The sequence below is a fragment of the Grammomys surdaster genome, unplaced genomic scaffold (genome assembly GCF_004785775.1).
Source record: "Grammomys surdaster isolate TR1022 unplaced genomic scaffold, NIH_TR_1.0 172, whole genome shotgun sequence".
Lineage (NCBI taxonomy): Eukaryota > Metazoa > Chordata > Mammalia > Rodentia > Muridae > Grammomys > Grammomys surdaster.
Window position 1 is genome coordinate 1,929,764 of NW_021604620.1, and position 6,744 is coordinate 1,936,507.

The window sequence follows — 6,744 nt, forward strand, 5'->3', positions numbered from 1 at the left end:
GAGGGCAGAGACACAACCACAGAGGGAAGAGACACAGCCACAGAGGGAAGAGACACAGTCACAGAGGGCAGAGACACAGCCACAGAGGGAAGAGACACAGCCACAGAGGGCAGAGACACAGTCACAGAGGGTAGAGACATGGCCACAGAGGGAAGAGACACAGTCACAGAGGGCAGAGCCTACATCCATAGTCAGGCAGGTCCAGGACCACAAAAAGAAGGACCCACAGCCTCATCAGGGTCGGGTATGAGTTTTGCATAGGAAGATATCATTATTTAATCTCCCAACCTGTCTGGCTCTTAACTGTGAAAGCTCAGAAAGTCTATCTTTGAAGTTCCAAAAGTTACTGGATGCTTGACCACACATAACCTGCGAAGGAGCCGAGGACAAGCCAGAGGAAGTTGAGTCATTCCGAGCATCTTGGAGGCTCTAGTCAGCCAGCCGAGCTCATCTTGCTCCCAGGAACCCGACAGCGTGAGTTTGGATGCTGGCTCTTGCTGTGCAGTGTAAAGTCTGATGGCATTAGGTTTCCCACGGGCAGGAGCACGGGCAGCCTCTGCATCTACCCCTTCAGGGGTTAGTTTGTTTGCCAGCCCAGGGCTTGCTCTTGGGTCTGTTTCTCTTTGAGCAGTCATGAGCAGATTTCATGGCTTAAATTTCAAGATATTTTTAGTTCCTTTCCACACTCTTGGGGCAGGGGGCTCCTTTAATCACCCCTGTGTGGGTCAAAAGTTGATTGTGACTGAACTTGGGGTGGGGAAGAGAGAGGAGTTAGGCTGGCTCAGGTGGTGGTTATGGGTGAGAGTTGGACCACGATACCAGAATGGCAGCATCCACTCCTGACTGAGTTCTCCACTCAACCTCCAAGCCCGGCCCTCATTAAATTTTTCCAGCAATCCAGTGAGGAAAGCATTTGCGTGTCTCCCAGTTGGCTCAGTGGAGAGTGTGATCAGTGTGTTTTGTCTAATTGGTCTTAATTGGCTAATGGGTTTTTTTTTTTTTTGGTGTTGTTCTGTCTTTTAACAGCGCTGAATAAGTGCATTTGCTCGTGGCTGCACAAGGTGCTGAGGAGAAGTGACATCTGAAGGCTCAGCCCTAAGTGAGACACTTACATCATCCCTTCGGGCCTCAGGGAACATTCTGGAAGAGGGAACAGAAAGAATATAAGAAATAGAAGATAGGGAGAGGGGCTGTGGATGTCTAGTAATCATGGCCTTCCCTGGGTCTGTGTCAGATCAGGCCTGTCCACAGCCTGGTATGGATGGAGGAGGGGCTCAGGCGAGTAACCAGAGTGTATTATGTACAAATGTGAAATGTCCAAGAACTTGTACATGTAAAAAACAGAAGCATCCAATGCCTATTGCTCGTGTTTCTACTGCTGATGGAGGGAGAAGAGAAGCTGGAGACCCGGCATCTGTCTGTGTGCATTCCACAGTCCCTTTTCCTGCTTCCAAACATTGTGTGTGGGAGGTCATGTTAAATGGCACAGCCTCGTGACTGTGACGCCCGCCCTACCACCCTGCTTGCCTCTCACTGGCCCCGGAAGCTCCTTGTCTCCACACACACACCTCCGTCTCTCATGCTCCAATATCCAGCAGTAAGAGAGTTGGAGAGACAGTTGCACATTCTATAAGAGCCTTCTGTGGAGAGTTGGGAAGCTGGAAACAAACCCAGAATCCCATAAGGATCTCATGGACTACTCATTTGACAGACAGGCTCTTGGTGCTCAAAACAAAGAAGCCACTTGGTGTGGCTTTTGACACCTTTCTCTTCAGTGTGTACCCTTGTACCTCCTCTGCTGATGAAGAAACTGAGAAAGTCCCCCGAGGTTACAACAAGCCACAGACTCACCATCTGCAGTTACAATAACAAGGTTAATACACAATGTTTTGCTTTGTTTGAGTCTCTGTCTCACTTTTAGTGGAGACTGACCTAAGATTTACTAACTTTCAGGTTCATCTCAAACTCACAGTGATCCTCCTGCCTCAGCCTCCCACATTCTGGGATTCCAGGTGAGCACTGCTTTACCAGATTTAGATGAAGGACTTAAAAGACTTTCTTATGCACATGCATCAGTTCGTATGTGTGTATGTGAGTGCAGGTGTCACTGAGGCCAGAAGAGGGAGTCAGATCCCTGGAGACAGAGTTACAGGTGGATGTGAACTGTCTGACATGGGTGCTGGGAACCGGGCTCAGGTCCTTTGCAAGAGCAGCACACACTCTTAACCACTGAGCCATACTTCTAGTCCAAATCATTATTTTGTTGGTTGCATACTAACGGGAGTATCAGCTGAGGACATGACCACTCGAAGCTATGGTGACGGGGAAGGTTTTATTGTGCATGCAAGGGAGAGGGCAGCCAGAGGCCTCTGTGAGAGTCCCAAGCAGGCAGAGAATGTAAGAGGCTGAACATGACCGGAGGACAGGACCAGAGACACAGAGGGGGACAGAGAAAGTGTGGGCAAAGGAGATACAGAGAGAGAAAGAGACAGAGAGAGACAGAGAGAGGGCCAGAAAAAATGTGGGCAAGGGAGAGAGAGGCCCAAGAGAGGGCAAAGGAGAACAGAACAGAGAGAGAGAGAGAGAGAGAGAGAGAGAGAGAGAGAGAGAGAGAGAGAGAGAGAGGATAGGCACTGCAGATAAGCATTTGTCCCTTCTGCCAATGAAATGACTCCTTTTGGCAGAGGGGAACCAGATTCACAAGTTCCTGAGGAATACTGACTTTTGTCTAACTGCTAGAATTTGGGGAAGTGGGGTTTCCTTTGGACTTGACATCTCCTGGCTCCTCCTCTGGGATGGGGCATGGTAAGTATCTCTCCCACTCCCTCGGGAATGTTGAAGGAATGTTGTGTAGGTGGTGTCCATCGCTGCCTGTTCACAATTGCCACCACCACATTCTATCCAGATGGCAGCATCTCACAGTACTCCTTCCCAGCCCGAGGCTCTTACATTCCTTCCATCCCCTCTTCTGGAATGTTCCCTGAGCCTTGGAGAGCAGCTCTCTCTTACTTGCTTGGCAACCCTGAGCCAGTTAAGGAGCCTCTGAGAACCTCTAAGTCTCCGTGTGGCTTCAGTTCAAACAGACATAAGTCACAGGATGAGCGGGATGAGCGGTGGAGGCTCAGCTCTCAAGACTCGAGGCTTGTTTAAATAGCAGTAATGAGAATTATCATTACAATAATGATAGCTATTATTATCAGTTAACACATTTATAAACCCCAGGAAAGCCCTAAGGGGAATGTCAGAACTTCCTCTCCTGGGTGATTTTCTGTAAAGATGATGACAGGCTAGTGTCTCATCTCATTACACGAAGTTAGGAAGCCACAAAGCCCAACGTTTTCTCTTTTCGTAAGTTCTGTCTGTGAATCTGGGGAGAAACACCAGCGAACCATTCAGACCCTACTGCAGCAGGAATCTCAAGGCTAGACTTGCTCAGCTCAGAGTCCTGCTTAATGCTCTATCCTCGGGTCTTTAAGGAAGTCCCTTGTGTCTTGAAAAGAGTGAGCAGGTCTCATCCACACAGTCCCAGGCTGGCCCAGGTCATCCCAACACAGAGAAAACTGACTTCCCACCATAGCTGGAACCCAGGAACCCAAGAACTGGGGGATCCAGGACAGCTGACGACAGAGCCTGACCTACTTCCTGGCTTCCAAGCTCCCAGCATTTAGGTTTGATGTCCTAATTCTAGCCCGGACTCAGGCAGGGGTGTCAGATCTGGCTTCTGCCGATGGCACCAGGGACTCCTCACCTTGCCCTTCTCCATGCATTGTGGATTCTGTGTGGCCAGGTCACACAGCTGTGACCGATCGATTCCTGAAGAAACCTCTTTTTCCACTTAAACTCACTGAATAGACGCCAGGAGCAAGCCATGCTGGGAAGCCAAGCTCCACCTCCCAGCATCTTCCATGTTGAATAGGAGTTGGTGGACATGCAATCCAACCGTCTCACCCTCTGAGGCTACACAACCCAATGGCTGCTCCACACAGCCTTTCAGGGTGTTCACTAGAGTGAGCTCCCTCTACTCTGCCCACCTTTCCTGCTCCAGTTCCACACTGGTGTGCATTTCTTAGACTGGCATCTCTTGGTACCCATGCTTATCTCAGGCTCTGCTCTGTGGAGGCCCAGCCGGAGACAGTCTCTATTGTCCCCAATAATAGAATATTGACTCAGTTCTTGCATGTCAGCCACAGGCCACAGTCATCACCTCCTGACAGATCTGAGGTGGGTGCTTTGTCATCCTTGTTTGTAAAAGAGAAGGTGGAGGCCATGGGGCCACCAACTGACAGAACCAGGATCTTTTGGGTTTTATACATATTACACATCCTGTTGTATTACCTATCCTTGATACCTTCTGCCCTGGGCCTCGACCCTGCTGGATCAAGCCTCGCTACTCACACAGAACCGGGCAGTTGATGCAGGCTGTGTGACCACCTTGAAAGATGTGAATAAATCTGTATTCTGTTCACCCTAGACATCACGCAACTACTGACTGAGGAAATTATTTTACCCAAGTCTAGCTTGGTGACCCAGCCCAAGCCCAGAGTCTTCTGAGGCTACCTATAAAAGCATGGGTGACCCACAGGCAGATACACCAGCAAAAACTCCCACCCCAGCAAATGTCATGAAAACTGCATCCTGGACCTCCTAGGCTTGCTGTTGTTGCTGCTTGTGTAGCTTTGGGTATAGGCCTGGCTTGTCTCCTAGGTTTTTACAGTTTCCTCATTGGGTTGCTTCCTTCCTGGGACTTAAGTTTTATTTACTTCCTGAATCTTCTGGTCTTCCCTCCTCCCTCCAGAAGAGAGTGCTTCAAGTTGGAGGAACCAGCTATATAACACCACAAGTAGAAGGCAATTACCACTATAAGGCAGGCTGCTGTAACTCTGGGATTGATTATACCAAGACAGCCAGCTCAGCCCACAGAGGCCAACAGCACCAGTATTTTAAGACTCCTCCTAGGCAGAGAGCAGAAGTCTGTGTGAGTGTGGAGGTTGGCTCACGGATGGCTGTCTGCACTACCAGGCTGTGTAGGAAGGTGAAATGTAGACATTCCTCTTGCAGGCTGTCCTGCTGGCTAGCCACGAACCCCCAAACTGTTGACTCCTGATAAAGACTAGAGAACTCACGAGCTGAAGGTTGGACTCCCTCCCATCCCTCCGGTGTCCTCGTGGGTTTGGCTTCCTGTGTTCTCATGCTAGCCTTCGGCTTCATGAGTTGTGAGTACTGAGTCCAGGAACATGGGCTGACAGGGTCCATCACTTACACTGAAAGATGTTTCCCTTGAAGATTTTTTCCAGTCTTCGTTGATCCATGGCTGAGTCCAGAGCCAACTTCGTTCTTGGACAGAGCAAATAAAACAGTGGCCATGTCCCATGTGAGGTCAAAGGAAACAGAAGACCAACCACAAATGTCCTTATTATACATTCTTCTCCTTGGAGATTCTAGGAGAGACAGCCATTCATCTGTCCATTGAATAGCTAGCAACCCTTTACAGCTCAGTTTGGTTCTAGATCCCAAGTTGGGTGCCTCCGCCACAGAGTGGACCATATAAGGACCTGTATCCTCAAAGACAGGAAATATCACTGGAAAGCAACGAACACTGGTAGTGTGACCAACAAAAAAACGGGCCCTCAGCCTCCCCTGGGCTAGAGCTGGCCTTGTGGACCTAGAGTTGGTCTTGTTGAGTTCCTGTCTTGGGGGAGGGAACCACCGCAACACTAAAGAAAAAAATCAAACAGCATCCAACCTTGAGACAGCTACTGCAGTACTTCAGGGGGCAGTGCAGAGCTCTGGGGAGAAAACTCAAGGCTCCAGGTAGTCCCCGCCTCTGCCTGCCCCCAAACCCCATCGTGATTGACAGAAACAGAGTACCTGTTGGGTCACTCCCTATCCTCACACTGTGGGACCTCATGAGTGGTCTTACATATTACTTCTCAGCCCCCATCGTCTGTTAGTATGGGAAACAAGGATTTCAAAAATTCTGCTGAGAATCCGGGGTTCCCTGGGAGGACACACAAGCTACCGCATCTCAGCATCTCACTTGGGGCTGTGCTTTTGGCTGCTCCGTGGTTCAAAGCTAAAACTTTTTATTCCAACTAGTGCTTTTCCTCTTGGCCAGAGCTGCGGCTTCTGTTTCTATAAGCAGAGGCCTGGTTGCTAAGAGACCGCTTCATTCTGCATCCTGGAGGCAGCAGAGGCAGCAAGGAGCCAAAGAGGCTTGAAGCTTCCACTAGAAGAGTAAAGTGTGAAATCAAGGGGGAAGCAAGACCCTACGTTAATTGGAGAGTTACATAACAGCCAGACAGATAATGTCTTCCCGCCACTCTGCCAAGACCAGTAGGAAATATTTAAAAGCAGTTATTAAAATAGGGGAGGAAGGGGGCGGAACTTAGAGTCAAGCAGACAAATATAGCTGGCCCTTTTGATCTGGAGAGGAAACTTCTAATTACGCAGCTCTTCTGGGCTTCATCCATCAGATCTGTATCTTCATTAGCTGCTGGTCGTTAGCAGAACTTATTAAAACAATTAGATCTGCAGAGAACTGCAGCCACCAGCATCTCTGACAGCTGCACCAGGAATTTAAACTTTTCATTAAAACGGAACAGAGGCTTTGCAAATCAGTAAGAAATAGATGAACAGGCAAGGAATCAGAGACGATTCACAAAGGGACCAGCAAAAGAGAGAGAGAGGAAGAAAAAAAAAACCCTGAGAGGATTCACTAAAACCATAAGGAAGACATTTCTCATG